The sequence below is a fragment of the Synchiropus splendidus genome, chromosome 4 (assembly GCF_027744825.2).
Source record: "Synchiropus splendidus isolate RoL2022-P1 chromosome 4, RoL_Sspl_1.0, whole genome shotgun sequence".
In the NCBI taxonomy this organism is placed as follows: domain Eukaryota; kingdom Metazoa; phylum Chordata; class Actinopteri; order Syngnathiformes; family Callionymidae; genus Synchiropus; species Synchiropus splendidus.
Genome location: NC_071337.1, coordinates 35,996,371 through 36,016,233, shown reverse-complemented (window position 1 = coordinate 36,016,233; position 19,863 = coordinate 35,996,371). Strand labels below are relative to the sequence as shown.

General features: G+C 40.3%; 1 long non-coding RNA gene across 1 annotated transcript; it reads left to right on the top strand.

Moving 5' to 3' along the window:
* Window positions 1-3,846: 3,846 nt before the first annotated feature.
* LOC128758100 (uncharacterized) lies at window positions 3,847-5,675 on the top strand. The gene is made up of 4 exons (XR_008414435.1): window positions 3,847-4,128; window positions 4,240-4,408; window positions 4,477-4,520; window positions 5,397-5,675. It is a non-coding gene; the product is annotated as an uncharacterized LOC128758100 (long non-coding RNA).
* The last annotated feature ends 14,188 nt before the right edge of the window (window positions 5,676-19,863 follow it).

Genomic DNA, 19,863 nt, shown 5'->3' with positions numbered 1-19,863 from the left:
ATCAGTGGAGACTACACCCCAAGATGGGCTGAAAGCATATAAAAAGGGTCAGGCCCAGATAAGTTTTGTCACAGTATTCTACTTGAGCTGAGGCTAAGGCAGAGATAGTTGATGACCCAGGGCCCTGAGTAGGTGAATAGACTCCGCTGGCAAGGAATAAATTCTTTTTGATTTTAACTTGTAGGTTTTTGGTAGTCATTCTCACGAGTAAATGAAAACGCGGAAGATACATTAAAGGTGTATTTCCCAACAATCGGCAAAAATTAGATCGTTGATAACCCTCTTAGGAAAGTTCAGAAATGTAGGTTTAGTGTTGAATGTACCAGAAAGAGTGTTTTTCCTATAGTGGCAGGTGATATTTTCATGTTCTGAGGCTATTCTGATTAGTGAGTGAACAGTGCAGTAAACCGTTTTTCAGCCCGAGTGACGGTGGTGTTCAGACCGACAAACATAAAAATGTTATCACTCTGAAACCACTTCAGACATGTTGAACTTGTTTGGCACCTACTAGAAAGATCCCTTCTGCTTTTAGTGGGAGGTGAAATTTTCATGTTCTGTGGTATGCCTGAGAGAAGAGAAAGTGGGTTTGGGACCGTCAAAAATAAAATTCTTGATAACCCTCTAAAAACATTTCAGAAATGTAGGTTTAGTGTTAAATATATTAGAAAGAGTGTTTTTCCTATACATGCAGGAGAAATTTTCATGTTCTCAGGCAACCCTGAGCAGTGACTGAACAGTGCAGATATTGCGTTTCCAGCAGGAGTGACAGTGGTTTTCAGAATTGACAAACATAAAAATGTTATCGCTCTGAAACCACTTCAGATATGTTGAATAAATTCTGCAGCTACTAGAAAGACCGCTTCTGCTGTAAATTCAGGTGAGATTTTCATGTTCTGAGGCATTCCCTGAGCAGAGAATGTACAGTACAGAAAATGCGTTTTCAGCCCGAGACAAGCTCGGTTTCTGACCAGGAAAAAAAAAAAAAAATGTTGATAACCCTTTGAAATACAGTTCAGAAATATAGGTTTAGTATTAATTTTTTTTAGAAAGACTGTTTTTCCAATATTTGCAGGTGAAATTTTCATGTTCTCAGGCATCCCAGAGCAGTGAGTGAACGGTGCATGAAACACATTTTCAGGAGGTGGCGCTGTTGTACCAGACGGCGATAGAGTAGGTGAGGATGGACTGGATGATGGCTGTGTAGAACTCCACCAGCAACTTCGTCGGCAGTTGTAGTTTCCGTCGCTGCCTCAGAATGAACATTCTCTGCTGGGCCTTCCTGATGAGGGACCTGATGGTTGGCTCCCATTTGAGGTCCTCAGTGATGGTGGTTCCCAGGAAGCAGAAGGAGTCCACAATAGGAATAGGTAAACCAGCCAACATGAGAGGGGACAGAGAAACTGTTACTCTCCTGAAGTCTATGAACATCTCCACTGTCTTCTGGGCGTTGAGCTCCAGGTTGTTGTAGCTGCACCAGGACATTAGCCGCTCCACCTCCCTCCTGTAAGCCGACTCATCTCCATCTGAGATGAGCCTGATGATGGTGGTGTCATCCGCAAACTTGATCAGCTTCATGGACTCGTGGCTGGAGGTGCAGCAGTTAGTGTACATAGAGAAGAGCCACGGAGAGAGAACACAGCCCTGAGGAGACCCGATGATGAGGGTCCGAGTGTCGGAGACAGTCGTCCCCAGCCGCACACACTGACTTCGGCTGGTCAGGAAGTCTGTAGTCCATCTACAGAGGGAGTCAGGCACGTCAAGCTGGCGAAGCTTGTATTCAAGCAGAGCTGGAAGAATTTTGTTAAAGGCAGAGCTTAAGTCCATAAACAGGATCCTGCCATAGGTTCCTGGGCAGTCCAGATGCTCCATAACAAAATGAAGGGCCTGGTTCACTGCATCGTCCACAGATCTGTTGGCTCTGTAGGCAAACTGCAATGAGTCCAGGTGAGAAGCAGTGATAGATTTCAGGTGAGAGAGAACCAGGCGCTCAAAGGACTTCATGACCACAGACGTCAGTGCCACCGGTCTGTAGTCATTCAGTCCTGTGATCCTGGCCTTCTTGGGAACAGGGATGGTATTGGAGGACTCAAAGCTGGCAGGTACATGACAGGACACCAAGGAAGCATTGAAGATGTCAGTGAACGCTGGAGCCAGCTCAGCAGCAGAATGCTTCAGGATGGCAGGGGAAACTCTGTCCGGACCTGCCGCCTTCCGAAGGTTCAGCCTCCTGAGCTGAGTGCGCACGTCCTGCTCCATGATGTCAAGAGAAAGAGGAAGAGGGGGGAGGTGAGGGGGTGGCTCATCAAAAGTGTCTGTGATCGACGTTGCTGTCTCAGTGACATCGTTCATCTTAGTTGTGTCACTAAGAGACAGCATAGTCCTTTGTTGTAAAGTGGAACATGGGGCTGGAGAGACCACAGAGGTGTTGGTGCAAAATGGCTGCTCAAAGCGACAATAGAAGTTGTTCTGGTCCTGTGCAAGAGCAAGGTTGTTCAGAGTGTGGGGGGCACGTGGCTTGTAGTTAGTGAAAAGTAAAGATGGTTTACAGACCGACAAAAATAAAAAAATGTTACTAACTCTCAACTGTCACTCTCACTTCAGACAGGTTGAATTAGTTCTTCACCCAGTATATATATATATATATATATATATATATATATATATATATATATATATATATATATATATATATATATATATATATATCCATCATCAGAGAGAAGAAGGAAACCACAAAATGTCAAACCTGTATTGATTTATGGCCCCCGGAGGTAATAAACCCTTCCCCTTCCGGAGGTAATAAAACCCCTCCCCCTTTGTTTCTATCAACAAGAAGTTAAAATAATAACCCTCCCCCTTTTTTATATCAACAGGAAATTAAAATAATAACCATTCCCCTTGTTTTATGACAGGAAGGAAAATAATGAAGGTCGAGGGCGGATGCTACATCCTGTGTGATGCATGGGAGGGGTCAGCTGCATCCTCACAGTGTTAGTAGCTACAATATTATTTCTGGTTTAAACATTTTAGAAGTTATTTAACATCTTATGAAACAGTTTTTCATTCTTGAAATATTTCTTAAAGATAACACAGGAGAAACAAAACACTTTTTTAGTCTTCACTAATAGTTCAAATGACACAGTTACCCAACTCATGCACCATTTTTTCAAAATGTGTTTAAAACAGATAATTTCTACTTGTTTGAGAAATACTTTTAGGGAGGAATACTTTTAGTTTTCAGAAACTAGGGTCAAGCAATGAAAGGATAAAACAAATGAAAGAAATACTTTTAGTTTTCAAAAAAATAAGGTTGAGTGAACAAGGATAAAACAAAAGAGAGAAAAACTTTTAGATTTCAGAAACTAGAGTAAAGCGATGAAAGGATAAAACAAAAGAAAGAAATATTTTTAGTTTTTCAGAAAATAAGGTTGAGTGAACAGGGATAAAACAAAAGAAAGAAATACTTTTAGTTTTCAGCATTAGTTCAAATGACACAGCTATCCGACTCATATGAGTTTCTGTTGAATCGGTCTATTTAATTTTATACCCTGTGTGAGTGATTTTTTACTTACTCAGGAAATACTTTCAAAAATGAGGTCAAACAGTGGGGGAACAACAGTCACTAGGCCTGACTCTTTCTCAGACACTGAAACAGAGTCCATGATACGGGTTAATTTGCTGAGGAGATGTGAGTTCTTTCCCGGCCGGTTGAATCTTCAAAAGAGACAATCTGAAGACAGAGAGGTCTGTCTGAAGGCAAACCTCGCTGTCTTCAGACAACACACACACACACACACACACACACACACACACACACACACACACACACACACACACACACACACACACACACACACCCCTCCTTTCCAAATAGCATCATTTGACAGGGGAAAAAGTTCACACCTCTGAGCTATCTAGCAAATGCTGAGCTCTTCCAACATTGTTTTATCCAAAATCAACAAAAGACCTAACACAAATGGAGTATTTCGATGACCCTGATTCTGACCACATTTTACATCAGTTCAGGGGTAACCTTTGCTGTTGACCAGGCCTGCCAGAACTTCATCGGACTCCTTTTCAAACGGACTCCAGTCTCGCTATGGATGCCTCTTCCTCTGCACGCCATAGGTGAATATATCTATATATATATACAGTATATCTGTGTATCTACATATACAAGTATTATAAGTATTATATAAAACGTTATGTCATGTTTATCACATCTCTTTTCATTCACAGATGTCGTCACCCATCTGTGTGACATTCATTTAACGCAGAGTGATACAAGTAAAAAGATTTAATTATTCGAGCAATAATGCGACCAACTTTTGAAGACGGTGGCGTACACGCGGATCCGACTGCAGTGCTCCCTTCAATAGATACCAGTCTAGCCACGGATGCTTTATAGGTGAATATAAAAAACTATTATAGAAACTTTGTCATGTTGGTTTATCATATTCATCTCTTCTTTTATAGGAATTATTACCCCTCTGGGTAATAATTAACGCAGAGTGATACAGGTAAATATATTTAATCATTTATAAGCTTCTGTTAATATCTCATGATATTATGTACTAGATGCATTGTCACTTCTAATATTAGATTCGAGTCAGCCGATAACCTTCTGGTGGCGATGGAAGGACCTCTGGAGCTGGAACAAAGAGAGATTTTATTATTTTAAAGTTACATGATGCTGTTTCAAGTCAGACGATAAAATATAGAAACATTCTATTTTCATCAGTCGTTGCTTGACTGAGTCATGCTTTTCAAAAAAAATCTAGTCACACTAAAGGTAAAAAAAAAAAATGGACTACTTTTAGTTTGCACTGTACCCTGTAATTTAAGGGTAAAACGATCAAACGTGCGAGCAGTACAAAATTACTTCATCATTAGCTGTGACATTTAGATCAGACCAGACTGAGCAACACAACGTTTGAGCCTTCGAGAGCGCAAAATAGACCTTAACACACAACAAACTTAACACTCACACAGCGACACGCAAACACTGTGGCAAAAATGAGGGAAAGTGAGAATAAGATACAAGAACTGTTCTTCACTCTGCTTCTTTTCAGTCCCTATATCATGCAAGATGAAATGACTGAATGTGTTCCTGCAATGTAACAATTGTGAAGCAATGCGATACAATAGCTATACAAACGTCCTATAACTTGTCATGTAACACATCTACAATGTAGGAGGGACAGAACATTCATTGAATGAACATTCATTTATACTTGATGCTATCGCTAGTAAGACAAGTAGTGTAGAAATATCCAAAGTATGTTAACCCCTAATTTTATTTTATTTTATTTTTTTGCCTTACAAGTGGCTAAAATGTGTATATTACAAGCCATGCTTTTCATTGATTTAAATGTGTCTTCATTCTTTATTTTCAGGTGAAAATAGCCAAATGCGGGAGCAGTACGGTGCGACATGTTAGTTTTGTAGTGTGCATTTTGTGTTTAGCATTTTTAAAAATGCTAATTAAAAAAAAAAAAAATTAAAAAATCTATTCAAAACCAGGCAACAAGTGTAGAAGTAATTGAATGTTTTAACTCTTTAAAAGTTGCACCAAAGGATAAAAACAAATATCATAGTTTGTATTATCAGGATGAATCAACCAATTATGCATGCATTACGCAATTACCTTCACCTTCACCTTCTTCTACCGCTTATCGGGGTCGGGTCGTGGAGGCAGCATTTGGAGCAGGGAAGCCCAAACTTCCCGGTCCGCACAAACCTCCTCCAGCTCCTCCCGGGGGATCCTAGGCGTTCCCAGGCCAGACCGGAGACATAATCTCTCCAGCGAGACCTGGGTCTTCCCCGGGGTCTCCTCAAGGTAGGACATGTCCGGAACACCTCCCCAGGGAGGCGTCCAGGGGGCATCCGGATCAGATGCCCGAGCCACCTCAACTGGTTCTTCTAGACGTGGAGGAGCAGCGGCTGCACCCCGAGCTCCTCCCGGATGACCGAACTCCTCACCCTATCTCTAAGGGTGCACTCAGCCACCCTGCGGAGGAAACTCAATGACGCAATTACTCCAACATCATATGTGATAGTTAGATCAGATCCAGAGACTAACCTGCTTCGAGCTGAGGTGAAACTTTGAATGTATGAATTGAGAATTATAAAAAAGTAACCCGAGTGTTTAGATTAAATCTTTCCATTTTAAAAAATAGTGTTTCTGTTGTTCATTTTCACAAAATTTTAATGCTGAAGTAAAGCTTGTGAACAAATTCAGATGTTGTATTTTCATATTTTTTTCACAAGTTACAGGTGTATTCTCAGTTATTATTTATCACCTGTGTCTCAAATATTAAAACTTTTTTTTCAGTGTTTTAAAAACAAACAACTTTGCCAGTTGTTTGTTAAACTGGTTGACATTGTAGGTTTGTGAAACTGGTTTTGTCTTGTCTGTTTTGTCTGTGTTCTCAAGTAACCATAAAAGAATAGTTTTGGTAGGCTGGCTGTTCATCTTATAAAATATAATCGCAGCACCGAAGTCTGTAAGTACATTTTTCCTTTTACTTCAAGCTTTTCTCCATCCATTAGATTCTCAACACACACACACACACACACACGTGCATCAAATTTAAGACATTCCATTCTCACTATAAGACAACAAGCCATTTTAGTATGTACAAACGTGTTGGCATGTTCCCAATCTTCTTAATCTTTTCATGTACCTGAAACTGTCTGTTTACACAAATTGTATTAGTAATCCTGAATTAAAGCCTGACGTTTTTGTACAACCATCTACGATAGGATAAATAGATGAATATTATTAGAAATATTATTAGAAACTAGATATACTTTATTTAAAAATTTTGACAAACTTTTTTCATTTGTTCAGCCATTTGTCAAATTTGAAAAACATAAAAGATGTATAACTTTTGAGATGTCAAGAACTTTTTATTTTCGCTACCAGTCACAAACCCCCGCTTTTTTCACGAAATAGTATGAAATATATATATATATATATATATATATATATATATATATATATATATATATTTTTTTTTTACAAGTAAAACTTTTTACTAATCACTGCCAATTTTAACTGACAAACAACAAATCACAGGGTTGACATTGTAGTTTCTGACATACGTTCAGTTTTTTCATTTTTAATCGTCCTAGACTTACATTTTCTTTACATATCTTCAAGCTGGATAGTATTTTATCTTCTATCTGTTTACATTCACAAGGTGTACGAATTGCGTGGAAGCATTTTTTTTTTTTTTTTTTTTACGCTAGTAGTCTCTCAATGAGGCACTGAATCCTGCAGAAGGCTTTTATTCCTTTTTATGAACTTGCATCTACCTATCCATCCATCAGTCAGTTAAGTTTTAAAGTGTAACTGCATACGACGAAATATGAACATAGAAAATATCATTTCAAATGAGAGGACCCAAAATGTCGAGGGTGACCACGGTGATTAATACAATCTTGAATCTTGAGCACAGAGTGCCCCTTATTTGTCCCACAGCGGGGAAATGTTGGACTTGTTGGATCTACGCATCCGTAGGTAAATGCGGAATTGATGAACATATCACTTACAACTCCTAGACAATGCTTGTCATTGGTTTGGGTGTGTTCTTCTTGGTAGAATTTGTATGAACATCTCATAAACATCTCATCAACATCTTTAAGAACTTTAAACGGAAGGAAGGAACACATATTGGATATGAAGTTCTATGAGGCTTTTCCACTGGATCTTTGGAGTCAAAGTGTAGACTGACGTTCATGTTTGCATGTTACTACAGTACTTTTTGGGTTATATTTTGTAATGATGTAGTGTTTCTGTTGGTTGTGGAGAAACTCTTGAAGGTGCTGCAATTTCTAGGACCATGTTACGATTTTCAAACGTTACTGTCAACATTTGCGTCAATAGGATACTTTTGCAAGGAATCTCAATTAATTCCAAAGGCAAATGGATATCGACAATATCCTTGAACAAAATCTGAAATTTTGAAAGAGCTAAATCTAATGCTGTTGGAATATATTCTCACTATGATGTGGTTTAAACATAAGTGATGGAATAGTTATCTCCTGCAAAAGATAGAAATGATAAAAATTGAAAATTAAAAGTTGAATGCAGGCAAATATTTATGTTGAATGTTTGTGAGTAGCTTGCAAAATCTTCAATGTATGACATTTTATCTGTTCCTCACTAGTAGCCATCACAAATCGGCGACCTCCATCTTGATCTTAGATGCTCACTCCGCCTATGAAAACCAGGCCATCAATTCAGACACATGTGACTCTGCTTGTCTGCCTGTGTAGCAGTCTCTCAACCATACATCATGGCAGGTCCCTTGTATTGTATTGTTTCTAAATAACAAGTACAACAATATGTGGTATCCTCAGTTTAGACCTAGAACCTGGGCGATTCAACAAGTTACACATGTGTTCAAAGGTGCTCATTCAGAGAAACAATGATTGAGTTCTGGACCAGCAGGAGACCTTACAGATATTTCTTGTTGATGCCAGTGAGGAGAGAGTAACTGTACGTCTCGCAGAAGAATATTAACACATTAATTGATAATCTGAGGATCAAAAAACTTGAACAATGATCCCTCTTTCAGGATGGCCTCAAACCTTTCATCCACAATCTAACAGTCATGTGTAAAGGGTTCCCCGTTGTTTGTGGTGACACTGGATGACTTGTTTTTAGAGTATTCTCCTGACGGCGTGCTTGAGACCCGTCAACACATCATTGTGAGGGATAAAAAGAACATCACTTTAAAAAACAGATCAGTTACGAAAAAACTCCGGGTCGTGTACGATAAGAGGCGATTGTTATCGGACGGCACAACCAAACCTTTTGGGTTCTGAGTTTTGAGTGGATGAGGGGTCATTATGGAATAAATTAATTTCGATCCACGTTGGGGTGGGACCATCAGGGTCAGGAAAGACCCATTTTGTAAAATGTATACTTGAAAATTGTGAACATGTCATGGATGATGTCAATGTAAATATTGTATGGATTTATACTTCTTTTCAACCTATGTACAGTGAATTGCAAAAGATGAATAAAAATGTCAAATTCATTGAAGGTTTACATGAATCTTTTGAAAATGAAGATGTATTTCCTTCTGATAGAAAACATTTGATTATTCTTGACAATGTTTTTTTGAAGCTTCTGAAAACCCTGAGGTTGTTCGAATTTTTACCCAGTACAGACAACATAAAAATACGAGTGTTATAATGCTGACGCAAAACTTATTTCATCGTGGTCAATATAGTCGTACTATTAGTCTGAATGGCAATTACTTTGTATTGTTTAAGAATAGCAATAAAATGCAGATGAAAGTTCTTGCTCAACAGGTTTAACCGTCTCAAAGAGCTTTCTTTCTAGAAAGCATTGAAGACACTACAGCTGGCGCTCACAGGCACTTAATTGTTGATCTAACACCCTCATGTCCAGAACGCTACAGACTAAGGACTGGGATACTTCCTCATCAACGTCACACTGTGTACATACCAAAAACGTCTGCTTAAGTTATGTCAGCGCGTAAAAAAAGAAACGCAGGTTTACTGAAGGAACAATACCATGCTCCATCAAAGAAACGTAAAGACATTTTGATGCATAGTTCTCCTTAACTTTAGACTTTATTCAAGCTCTCGGTGAGATCACCCTGAATGTTTTGAAAAAAAAGTTTCACTTTACCGTCATCGGTCTGCCCTCAGCAGTCATTAGTTTGAACACGACCGGTTCAGCCTCTTCACTTACCTGTTGCCTGAGCCAACAAGGAGTGAGGTCATTGCTTTTCATGAATATGACTCAGAGGTAAATAGGGGCTGATGAATAGGCTTCTCACTTTGTTCTGTCTTTCATTCAAAATACTTTGGATTCATAAACTTCTCCGCTGTTTTAAATAATGGGGTGGTGAGTGACTTATCCCACTACTATCCCAAGGTTCTGATGCTGAAATGGAAGAGTATGGACGAGTGATTGATTACTTTATTTTGATTGAGTCTTGAGACCTGGTTCTCTCTTTACTCAAATATCTCCTCAAGACTTAAACACATCACAAAGTCCTGGTGACATGAGAGTATTTAGACTTAAAGTGCCACCCCATGGCATAGCCTCAACCTCCATCTTCCTCCACATGACACAGTGCTCAGGACATCAGGATGTGCCACGGGACATGCTGACTTCAGTGTCACCTCGAGCTGCATGGTTACTATTTAATGCCTTCAGAGTGTGTTTAGATTCCCAAGCTTCAAGCTCAGCTGCTCCCTCTTGCACTTCTTAATTTTTGAATGAAATTCTGGGCTAAACAGAAACATACGCCAAAGATCAAAGGCAGCAGGATTTGCTGTAGCTGTGTACCTTAGTTACTGCAAAATGACACGCAGGACACAGGTAGACTGACAAGCAATCGCGTACATTCCTGTTGTACCTTCTGATGTTTCAGCTTTTTGCTTAGATTTTCAGCGACTCAAAGTGTAGAATAACAAGCAAACCCTAATTTAAGTTGTCAGAACTTGTCAGAAGCCAACATGAGGGTAAAAAGTTGACGCATTCCATCATGTTGCCTTTGAATAATGACGCAAGGCGCCAGTACAGTGTGGCTGCTTCATGGTTCTCGCGAGCGAGGAGAAGCCGAGTGCAGGAACTCATTCGTCATGTTTGTCAGAATCCTCTCTGTTGTCGGTCCTCACAGCTACAGGACTGATAGCATGATTTTGCCCACTGCCTCAGCTCCAGTGTGAATGAAGAAAGCTTAACTGAGTCATGTTTGAGGGAGACTCCAGGTTATTTCCTCAGAATAATGGAGGTTTATGCCTTCTTCTAAACATCGTCTCCAGCTCTACTATGCATCAGCAAAATGAAACGCTGACTACTTGGCACCGGTTTCCAGTGCCACATTTGGGTCCGTTTAAAATGATGTTTTCCAGCCGTCAGCAGCTGCTTTCCATCCAGCGGCTTTTTCCTTGTCTCCCCACTTTTCCTCTTCCCCACCAGCGCCGTCCCCTCCTTCTTCACGTCAAACTTGGCAGGCAAGTTTACACTCAATTTTCAAAGCCACCCTGTTCTCCATCAAATGTTGAGTGGCAACATCAAATGCTCGGCTGGACTAAGGCTGCCTGGGATTCCAGCGTGGTGGGCGGATAATTGGAGGCAGGCCTCGGCAGATTTGACAGATTTTTTTTTTTTTTTCTTTTTTACCGTTGTCGCAGGCTCAGTTCAAAAAACTGAAAAAAACAGAAGAAAAACATCAGACTCTTGGCTAATAAAAAGGCGTGCGTGAAGCGTAAATGAAGGATTCTTAAAAAGCAATCGGGAGGATCCCTGTTGCCGTTGCTATCGGCTGCCGTTCCAATCATTGGGAATCTAATAGGAGAACTTGTAAAGAAGTAAAACACTATGAAGACTATCCAGAAAATGTATCTCGTCTCTCCTCAGCAAATTAACCAGTTATCACCAACCTCCAACCTCCCACATCCGTGAAACTGCCGAAGACGAACTGAATGAGAAGATGAGGACCATTCTAAATGATTCTCAGTTAAACTCGTATGAGAAGATTAAAAAGTATGATGCTCTATTGCAGAGATATTTAACCTTTACAAAACAGGATCAGAGAGACCAAAGGAGAGTAACTCTGACTTTAAAACGAGACGGAGTCAGCGATCATCCCCACGACTCTGACAGTCGTGTCGAAAGTGTTCTAAAAACACCCTCTGTTACAGATGACTTGGGTAAGGATATTCTAAATAGCCTTCCGTCAAAAGTACATATGCATTATCATATACATTACATTATCCTGAGGATATCCAAAAACGGTGATGGTTGGAATATGAATGGCCAATTTATGTATGAAGGAAATGCTGTAAAAGGGTCTCGTGTGATATATTCAAGTACCTTTCCCAACCGTATAAGAAAACAAGTTCATCATTACCTGAGGGATGGTCCAAGTTTCTCATCTCATTATTAAAGCTAAACATCCCTCTCACACTGCTGTCCAATCCTGAAGCGAGGGCTCAATATCAGAGACTTAAATCGAAGTCTATCTCGCGAAAGAAAAGTATAGCTGAGAGCTGGTCTCCCGACCCAAAGGACCCTAAAGTGACACCTCAACGACGCTTGATGCGAGTAATGACCAAAGGGAAGAAATTGTCTCTAACACATCGATGGGTTTCCTGAATAATTGTCTTGTACACAGTTATTGTCTTTTCATCAATAAAATGTTTTATTGAATTACTATGAGATTACAGATTTTTTTTTAAACACACGCACAAACAAAATAAGATTAGTCACACGTTACAATAGTCTTTAAAATACAGAAGAGAACAGTTTTGTTGTTTCCACGGAAAGTGTGCACATCTTTTTAGACATTGTTGATGTCCTTTCACAAAGTTGTTTACCAAGAGGTCATTTTGGTATCGTCACTGTAAAGACATAATACTTCTTCGATAGACAGCCCTCAAGCACGATAACAGAGGTAGAAGACGCAATGATGACCACATACAAACGATAGAGGGTGCTGTAGTTGACCATTGTTGTACTTGATGTCGCCTGAATGTTTCTTGAGAAACTTTAAAATATTTTCAGGGTAATGTGCAAAGTAGGGTCCCATTCCAAATGAGTCAAAGAAAGTTGTTCTACCGTCTTCTTCGAGACTTAAAGCCAGCCACTGCTCTCCTGGTTTATGTGCCGGATGTGTGTTGACAATGAAATATGCAGGCAGTCTGAGGGGGTGTGTCAATTGAGGCAACTTATCCGACGGTCATACACCATAAAATGTGTCGCCCAAAAGACCTCTCAGCAGCCTCTGTAACTGGAGACTATCCATAATTTTTTAATAGTAGTCCACCAGCACTTGTCTTTTCGCATCAATCTCCAGAATGGAATCATAACAAGCGTACACATTTTGTGTTAGGGTGTTTGGTAAGGGTACTCTGAATCTCATCTCCAGTATTAAATTCCCATTTGACACAGGGGAGAGAGCGTTGTTGCCGTCGGCTGGATTGAGATTAAATGCAAACAGTGAATAACCACCGTTAAAACCTTCGCGGTCAATGCTTAAGGGTAGATCCTTCAAATTTCTTCCTGTAGCTACAATCATGTTATAAAACTCTCTGACCGCTATACTGTTATTAAACTGAGGTTGAAAAGCTTTTGCGGGGATCAGTCGGCCATCCTGACAGAGTGCTAGATATTCAGTATCGTAATGATGAAAAACGGGGAGAGATCTTCCTACCGTTAAATGCCTCATGATGCACCATCCCTAAAACCATGTATTTAGGTATTGAACCCAGAAATAAATTCTCCTGGGTGCATATTCTTGAGTTTTCTGGAATGGAGTATGTTTTTACATTGACTCGTGAGAGAAGGTAGAGAGCATTTCCTTTTAACAAACCCGCTGCATGACCTATTCCCACAGCTGGTGAAACAGTGACTTTCTTCACAAACAGAGAGGCGCCGAGGATTTTCAGAAGAAAGTTGGAATCGCGGGGTCCGGTCAGGCAGAAGGCATCATTCGCCCTGGTGAGTTTATTTCTTAAATCGACCGAGTTTAATAACAGTCTCTCACAGAAAAATATGTCGCTGTGGAGAGGACCGAGAAGATGTACTTCTCTGGATCTTCTCGTGAACTCTGGCCCTTTATTAAGGCCAGTGTTGGGACCGTTTACAGTGATGATCAAGTCAACTGACCCAAGTGTGTCTTGGTAAAAAAGACCGGCGCTAAACTGTGTTTTAAGAGTATCGCCTGAAAAGTTGAGTGTTTCGATCATAGCTCTGTATGAGTGAGTGGAACTGGACTGCGAAATCATTCGCACTGCTCAAAGATTGTGTTTAGAGGGTAATTGATGAGACTGACTGCTGCGTCATTAGCCAGCGGTGTGCCATCGGCGTTAGTAAATCTTGCACGCACGTGCAGAAGGGTGTCATTTAGGTCTAGATACTTTTCGCCGTCTCCCGATATAAAAAACTCAATCGGTCCTCCATCGCTGATAGCGGCTACTGGAGCAATTTCAGTGTAAACTTTGTCCTCGATGGAAAGCTGCGTCACCGGCGGCGTGAATAAATCCAGTTCTGCCAATGTGCATTCAGCAGATTTCTGGTGTATGAGTGCCATGTTACTGTATATAAGGTTTTTTAAAATATATCAGAGCTCCCTCTGGACTTCCTCTTGGCCCGTTTGCTTCTGTCAACTGACTTCTTTCTTTTTTTGTTTGTACGTTTATTAGAGCTCTGTGTTACACGTCGTCCTGGAGGGCGTCTCTTTACAACGTCGCTGTAACAGAAGAGATGGTAAAACCCCGCTTTTAAATCAACTGGACGGGGCGCTCTGAACTCGCAAAAATGGATCCAGTTACCAGGCTCTACACCTAGCATGTAAGCCAAAGGAGAGTTAAAAAGCACTAGGTTCTGACCGAGCTGTAATATCCACCCTTGAACTTCAGTTTGGAAATATCTGTTCCCGCAGTTTTGAAATGTCAATCAACCCCTCGCGATTTGTCTTTTTTCCTCTGAGCTGAGGCGCTGGCGTCAGGATCCGGAGCCCTAAGTCTCGCCATGGCTGTATGAAATTCATCTTTATGCCGCCGCGACGTGTTAGCATCTAAATCTGAACCTCTCGTGGGAACTGTGTTTGTGTTGGAATCAGGTCCTCCAGGGTTCGGTGTCCAGTAAAATGACGCCGCATCCTCTGGAATATTATGCCATGTGTGAGGGCATGTAATCTCCGTCAAAGCAACCTCCCATTTTCCGTTTAAATCGATATGTTATGCTAAATCAACACGGAAAGTACCAATCGAGTTGTCTTTAAAAACTCTTGCACTGGCGTTTGATGGTAAAGTCACATAGAAGCCAGCGTTCTTTGAGCCGTACATAATGATATGATGCCTGGTGTAAAGAACGATCGTCTTATATATTTTTTATATCTGAAGCTTTTACCCAGCTGTTGAATTTTTCAGGCCAGTTCTGTCACCTCCTTTAACGACGGGTTCCTTGAGAATCTTTTCAACGTGAAATACTTGGATGGGTTTGTGATCGAAATCTTTCAATTTATACACAGGCGGGTTGCAGTGAATATGTTCAGTTATCGTAAATATCTCGTCTGTAAAAATCTGCTCATACTTTTTGTCAAATACACCTCGTAGTTTTGATATCCTAACATGATTGCCCTCCTTAAATTTTGGCTTGTAAAGATTGTCAAACAGAGTATTTTCTTTAGTTACTTCCATCGGTGTCATTTTTATACTACTGTGATAGCTGTGATTATAACTCTTTGCTATATCCTGTAAAACCTTGATGTAACGTAGGGTGTTTTTAACTGTAAAATATCTCCACATCCGATTTTTTAGAGTGCGGTTAAATCTCTCAACCACAGAGGCCGTAACGTCACTCGCTGTTGAAAAATGATTAATACCCATCCTTTCCATCAAAGCCCGGAAACTCTTGTTGAAAAATTATTTCCCGTCATCCTCTGTAGCTTTGCAGGCGTCCAGCTCTCCTCCAGCACTGATTCAAACGCCTTCACTGTCTCAATCTCAATCGAAGTAATTTTGATCGACGTTATATCTAGCCAATGCCTGCATGTCGCATAGGTCGGCCTGGAATTGTTGAAGAGGCCTGTGAACAAATACTCTGTTTCTCGGAAAGTTTACTCTCGCTGGTTTATGCAAGGTGTTATGCAAAGCATCCTGTTTTGATAAAAAATTTTAATAGATTTAGAACTGACTGGTTTTCCAGTCTCAACCTGCACCCCTCCACGAAGGCGATCCACACCTCCATAGCTCCCGGGGTGAAGAGGATTGTAAGAAACTCTTTAATGATGTGTTTCACCGACATGTTAAACGAGAAATGAAAGAGCTGAGATCCGAATATGCCTCTTAATGTTTTTTATTAAACAGGTTATGTCAGGATTCAAACGTAATGTTATACAAAGAGAAAAAAAAAAGTATCACATACGAGGGAATCTCGTGTTTGTGACATGGACCAGGACCGGCGTTCTATTCCGGATTCTACTTGTTGATTCCAGACGTTCAATTAGAGGATCCTCTGGCTCATGTTTGATGTATTCATTCCAGACACTTGACTTTGGAGACCTCATTTCGAGCATGACTGTCTCAGCCGTAGCCTTGGTTCTCATTTTCTCCGGTTGTATGTCATTCAGGGTCAAGTAGTGTTGTATAGCAGGCAGAAAGTTCTTGTTACAGAGTCTCTTGATCAACGGGTGGAAGTTAAGACTGTAGAAAACATCCTCCACCTCTTCAAGACAGCTGTGTTGTAGTTGGCTGGGATGATCTACTTGGCAACCGCAGCAGATCTCCCTCCAATACCTGCGCATGGTTTTACCTAGTAGATGAAATACAACTGTCTTTACAGCTTTCAGGAAGAAACCGCTTTTCCAGCCATCCGTTTCATCATGAGCTGCTGGTTCTTGGTCTTGAGAAGCTGAGGATGAAGCAGGCGGATACACGCCGACAGTTTCGTTCTTGGGGTAGGAGGTTGTTGCTCTCCCTACAGGTTCCTCCTCATCACCCACTTCATCCATTTCAGTTGCATCAGAGTCGTCTGTGTCGTCTTTGATGGTCAACGAAGGTCAGGCTCCGGCTGTCGTGTCGTTGTTAGAACCGACGTACTCATGACCATCACCCGTAACGTGTTCCACAGTAAATAGAGGGGTCGTCGAGGAGTTGTTCATTCCGTACCCAGTGCCGCCTGTAGCAGCTCCGAGGAAGATATTGGCGATACGTCTCATAATACCTTCTGTCCTCATTGTTGTCTTGGACGTGCTTGTTCCAAAGGGTACATCTGCAGGGTGTCGCTCTGGAAAAAATCCTCTTTATAGCAGCCATCAGCGAGTAGGCGGTCCAAAGGGGGCAGGACTAAAAGGTCAGTGCTTTTTTCAGCACAAGGGCATCATTCCATAAGCGGCTATGGTCGAAGAGGCCGTCGATTTTCGGAGAAATCTCCTGAATTTTATTACTCCAAGCATCCATCGGTGTTGCTAACGGAGTACGAAATACACCGCAATCAGAATTAAAATACTCCAGTGATAAAGAAAATGTGATTGATTGATCGTATTTATGGTTCACCCCTGGTTTACCCTTTAGGTTTGAACTGAAGAGATGTATTGCTTACTTGTAAGTCTATGCTTACATGCTGATGTCCGCATTGCATTCCAAAGGCCCCTTAGTTTCTATATTTAAGCTAATGCTTTTCCCAAAATGCACGCGTCTCCTTACTGGAGGATGGCCTCTCAACATTCTCGGATGGCAGGAATGTGGACTCGCTGTATAAAGGACACCTCTAAGCATCAGTCTCCAGTCAGCCTTCGCTGTTGTAAACCAGCGTTGCTTCTGTGAACTCTGACTCCTTCGAAGTAAAATTTCCCTTGATCTCAAGTTCACTGATTTCTCGTCATTTTATAAAGAACAACAAGCAGAAATATCTAACATTTAATTGGTCCTTCGAGCCGGATCCCAACATCTTCGACTGACAAGAGGACGACGACCAGCGCTGAAAGACTGTGCACAGCAAAGACAAAGACCTCCGTCCCCGTTGGATTACAGAGGAGGCCAGTGACTGCCGTCGAAGTCGAGTCTGTCGGAGTGACGGGATCCAGACCAGGGACGAACATCAGTGAACGGTGAGACAAGTGCACCAGCGTGTGTGTTTGACGTCAGGGCCAGGTATAGGCCGGGTAAGAATAATAACTTCGGATAAGTTAATTATTCAGCACGTACCATAACCGTGGGATAGTAATACTAGGAACTAAATATTGGGGAGTTTTAGCTCTGAGGTAGACGCGTACTTAAGCGTGGGAAGTAATAATCGGAATCAAAAATAGAATAAGAGTCTCATGAAGAGTGAATTCTAGTTCCGTTAGTCATGTACTATAACCATGAGGTGTGAATGTGTCGGAGTGAATGTATAGTCTTTGTACTAAAACATCAGGACTGTCGAAATCTAACAGTGATACTGACCTAAACAACTGAATGACTCTGTAGCTGAAAGCAGTCCAAAAAGTTGGAGTAAGTGCATAACTATAATTGAGTGCATGTAATATATACCTGAGTATAAATAATAAACGCAGCGCTATAATATAATATAATATATATGATATAAGTATTAATATTATAAATAATACATATGATAAATATAAAATATATATAAGATATAGGATCCTTTATTAATATTTAAAAAGAAAAAGAAAAAAAAAGAGGAAAAAAAAAAAGAAACAATAAAAAAAAAAAATAAATAAATAAAAATGGGTACCCTAATTTCCCTAATTTCCCTAATTTCAAAAAAGAAAACGAGTCCTACTAAAGGGTGACATAAAATAATGGAGAGTAGATGAAAACTATCTACTGTACATAAAAATATATAATAATATAAAAAATTGCATATGTACAAAAATAAACATAAAAATGTAACATTATGGAAATAAGTTTTCTGGAAAACTTGACCCAAAACAATGTGAAGAGTTAAGAAAATCAATAAATGAAAGATCTAAGGGAAATAAGAAAATTCTAGATAAAAATGAATATGAGTGTGCTGTTATGTGGAGTGAGGAAGCAAATAGAAGGCAGAAAGGAAAGATTGAAAAAGAAATGAAAAAACAACTAGAAAAAGATGAAGCAGTTGAAAAATTTTTCTCGCGATACAAAGCAGTATTCGATCTAAATTGCGGTATGGAACCAGCCACTATACATGAAATGACCCCTTACACACAGCAACTTAAACACGGGTTTTTGCGTAACTGTAGACCTGAGATCTCCATTTTTGTACGAAAACACATGATTACTGTCAATACCGCGCCACTTCTTGATGTTGTTGCTCATTGTAAATATGCTGAGACCATGATTGCAAACAAAAATGAAAAGAAACGCGCCGCACCGACAAAACTTTTTTTAGTTTCTGAAAACGCCGAAGATGAAATCTTTTATTAGTCTGTTAAAGGTCGCACATACCACCACCCTCGTTACTCATCACCAAACCGTAAAATACAACAGACTTCAACACAAAAATCAGATAGTTATGAGCATGATGCAGAAATGGGAAATTGTTTCTTCTGTCATAAACCGGGACATATTGCTCGTAACTGTCCAAAGAAACAGCAGTATCAAGCATGACTATACGACAGTATGTCACCACATTGTGGTGAACAGGAGGGAGGAGTAGATTCCTTCTATTCAGAGTCAGATGAAAATAACTTTCAAACACAATTTTCACAAACAATAGACATTGAAAAGATTTTTCTGTTGATCTGGGACATCATGCTAAAAATGTGCAGTGGTCAATACCTGATGACAGTGGAATTCAGTACAGTAATAGTTAAAGTAAACTTTCACTGAACTGAGTAACTACTGCAACACCACAAGCTCACCTAAAATGATTAGAAAAGATCAGAAAAGAACTAGCGTTACTCACAAAACCTGTAAAACATAAAAACTTGTTAGAACGACTACTGAAAGCTGTTCTTCTCCCTAAACAAGTGTCAATCTGTAAATGTAAAGCACATACTAACAAACAAGATGCATTACCAAAAGGAAACAACTTTGCAGATTGTACAGCAAAAACACAAATACCTATCGATCCTACAGGACAGAAGATAGCTCCATTGAAGAAAAATCCAATCCCCTTTTGGATTTTTGTGAAGTCACCAAAAAGAAAACATTGGCACAATCCGCGTTGGGAGGGACCATTTAAGGTTGTATTGTCTACACCCACAGCTGTTAAAATTCAGGAAAGGTCAACTTGGATACATAACGCTCACTGTAAAAGAGCTCCCACACAAATTGAACAAGACGAAGGGACAGTTTCCTAGCATCCCCATCTGACAAGACCAGTTAGTCTAAAAGGTCCGGTGTACGAACGGGATAGATCGTGCAGACGGTCCT